At 41.1% G+C, this 3,737-nt stretch overlaps 1 protein-coding gene across 1 annotated transcript in view; it reads left to right on the forward strand.

The window, feature by feature from the left end:
- tmem200b (transmembrane protein 200B) overlaps positions 1–3,737 on the forward strand; it is a 461,151-nt gene that overhangs the window by 349,624 nt on the left and 107,790 nt on the right. The window lies entirely within an intron of this gene.

Raw genomic sequence — 3,737 nt, forward strand, 5'->3', positions numbered from 1 at the left:
TGTTAATTTATTTGCAAAATATTCCAGGTGATTTTATACAGAGAATTACAACTCAAAAACTGTGCATGATGGAATCACAATGGATCATTTCTATGGACATTTTAGTTTTTGTTGTCTAACTTAGGCTCAGGGAGGGTTACTTTAACAAAATAATCTATTACAATTAGCTACCTATAAAAAAAATATATATAAAAGCCATGTAACATTAAATTACTTTTGGATTACCTCAACAGCAATGCAAATAAATACAAGAGAAACAATAGATATATCAATGAGTATCATCAACATAAAACTGCTGAAAAAGGGTACATTTTATAAACAAGTTCTCAAATATATCCATGTTCAGAGGTGTAAAGTAACTAAGTACATTAACACTTAACTGTCGTTCAGGATACTTTTGATATACTTGTAGCCTACTTTACTTGAGTATGTAAATGTTTTGGTATACTTTGTACTTAGCCTACAAGTACAATCAATATTTATAGGCTATTTGTTGAGTTTTTTCTGCAATGAACACTTTTACTCTTAATACTTAAACTACATTACACTTTACATTTGATTCTAGATGCAGTACTTTAACTTAAAAGTGAGTATGTGTACAGTGTCGTATCAGTACTTTCACTCAAGATGACTGCTTATTTTAAGGGTTAATTTGCTCACAGGAAAAAAAATCTCATTTGTATTTTATTTCCTTAAAGGTGGGGTATGTAATTTATTTCAGAAAACACTTTTTGTTATATTCCATGGAATGCTCTTAACATCCGATAGCAATGAATGAATATATGCTCTGACAATAGCCGGCCCGGCTAAAATAACTGGATGACCTACCTGCCTGTCAGCCGTCCATCTGTGCACAAATTTATCTCGTGCCCTCATTGGTTATGTGCGCATTCGTTTGTCTTGGATGACGGGCCGGATTTTTTCCGGTTGTGTATTTTCAAATTCTAGCGCACTGGTTTCTCCAAAATTACCTACCCCACCTTTAAGAACAATTGTTTTGACATTAAGGAAATAGCTTATAAACCAGACTAATATTCATTTAAATAATGTCCATTATCTGTTTTTTCGAATTAATTATTCATATAACTGATATTTCCACTGATATTTCCACCAAGGAGTGGCTGCAGCGTGCGGAGGCGATCACGTGACCAAAACGTGGCGCACACCTGCACATGTTTGTACCTAATGGATCCCTTTCTGCCTGATTGAAACCTCGTATTATACATCCATGGTTGAAACACACACACACCCTGCCGGTGTTATCAGCTGTGATGGCAGAGTCTCGGAGGGTCCAGCTCACCACGCTGTCCTGTGAAGCCCCTCTCCCCACCCAGCCGGCCCCGGTGGAGGTGATGCCCCCCCCGGGTGTTGTTCAGGAGGAGAAGAAGTGTTTGGACCGGCCTTCAGAACCCAGCTCGGTCCGCCTGGTGCTCAAACTGTTCGACCCTGATGAGAGAAGCTTTCCGGAATTCAGCTACACTCGGCTCCTAGACAACAAGGTGCGATTTATTTCTCTTTTCTGATTAGAAGAGTGTACTGATGATTCAAGAGTTTAGTTTTCATATCAAAACATCGATCCATGACCAACTTTTCTTAACTTGTTAAAAGTGTTTCTCAAACTTTTTCATACCAAGGACCACTTAAAGTGGACCTATCATGCTATATTTGAATAATATAGTGTAGGACCATACCTATATAAGGCATTTATACTTTTCATTTTTCAAAATACCAAACAGATCATCCATTTTAGCCATTCCTCATTTCGCTCAATTTAATAGGGGTGGGCGGATCGATCCCAAAATATCGATACTTCCGATATTACGTTACGTTTCAAAATATCGATACTAGAGCCAATAGGATCGATACTTTTATACTTTTTTTCCCCGTCTCCTCTACTCGTCAATTTCTTCAAAAAACTATGTGCTGACTAACACAAGTATATGCTCTTTTCTTCTCCACTTTCTTTCACTTTCTTCACTTTCTTATCCACTGCTGTCCTCCTCTCCTCGAGCCTCGCGCACGCGCAGCGCGCTCCCTGCCTGAACGCCGATTATCAAGCTGACTGACAGCAGCCAGCAGGGCAGGACAGCAGCAGGGCAGGACAGCAGCAGCCAGCGACTCGCGAGTGCAACACACACACACGCGCATGATCGCTGAGAGAAAGAGGAGCGTTGTGTGGAGCAATTTCACAACTGGCAATTAAAACTTAGCGAACTGTGATGTGTGCAAGAACACAGTTCACTACTTTGGCCACTTGTATTGTTAGTTTTCATGTTTGCACTTTAAATTTGCAAAACTAAAACGTGTATTTGTCTATAAAAACTGTCCTGTCTTTATTCATGAAAAGGAATTCAGATTTAGTCTATTTATGATGCCTTAAGCTCAAAAATCATGTCATGCAGCTCCGCCCTATATGAAAGTACATACAGTAAGACGCTTTTCATTTTAAAAAGTATCGGTATCGGCGATACTGGCCCTGAAATACTTGGTATCGGATCGAATCCAGATTTTGTGGTATCGCCCACCCGTAGTGTAAACTGCCCCGCCCCCTCGCACACAGACGGGGGAGAGAGATCTCGTCTCGATCGGAAAGATCAAAAATACACTGACCATAGACGCATTTGTTTGTCTTTTTGCATGTTAGAAACGAGTTGGCTACACTAAGACTGCGAGATAATGTTTTTGTAGCAATAATACATGACCTTTCTCTTTCTCAACTCGCTACTCGGAGGGAAGTCGCTGTCATATCCCTTGTGAACACTCCGATAACAGACTGGAAAGCGATAGGTCGCAGGGAGGCCAAGGGAGGAGGGATCAAAACCTGTTTTGTCTATTTTAACGGAGCTGGATCTTTTTTTTTATGAATGACTCGCGATCTACCAGCATTGCCCGGTCGACTGCGGTCGACGTACTGGGCACCTCTGGCTTAGGGTGTAATGGTATTATACAAAAATATTGTAGGAGCACAGAAACAGTATTCAACTTCTGCTTTTACAAACTTATTTTGGTTGTGCTTACCTTGCAAAGTAATGTTATAAGTGTCAAAGGAATGTTTTAATGTAAATATTAATGATAATATTGCAGCGTGTCCAAGTTAATAGTTATGTCCGTTATCAGATGTGCACAGTTTAGTACATTTTTAAAGTTATTTAGGCAATGTTGTTGGTGGGAGTTAGGGAGAGACCGCCCCTTCCAGGTGTGTGTGTGTGTGTGTGTGTGGAGGGAGCACGAGACGGTAGGAGTTGTGTTGGAGTGTGGGGAAAAGTCATAATGAGTGTTATACTATTGATTGGTTCTGTTCTGGTATTGACGGCCACAGCCACGCCTTACAGAACCAATCAATAGTATAACACTCATTATGACTTTTCCCCACACTCCAACACAACTCCTACCGTCTCGTGCTCCCTCCACACACACACACACACACANACTTGGATTTGGGGAATATCAGGAAGTAAGCTTAAGCAGAACATTGTATTGGGATTTGTATAGATACCAATGGAAGTTGCAGCTGATGTATGGAACTGCATATAATGTAGATTAGACCGTAACATTGTTCGGACTATAAGCCGCCCTTTTTCCATTTTTTCCGACGCTGGCTTATATAACGGTGGGCGTCCAATCATGGATTCTGTCAGCTCGACGGGCCACCACCTTTAACTCTATGGGCTCTAATGGTTCCCGGTCCCGCGGACCGCCAACTTTAAGCCGGGCCGGGTTCCACAGGAAAAAGCTGG

This window comes from Notothenia coriiceps, unplaced genomic scaffold (assembly GCF_000735185.1).
Source record: "Notothenia coriiceps isolate Sejong01 unplaced genomic scaffold, NC01 NC01_scaffold00036396, whole genome shotgun sequence".
NCBI lineage: Eukaryota > Metazoa > Chordata > Actinopteri > Perciformes > Nototheniidae > Notothenia > Notothenia coriiceps.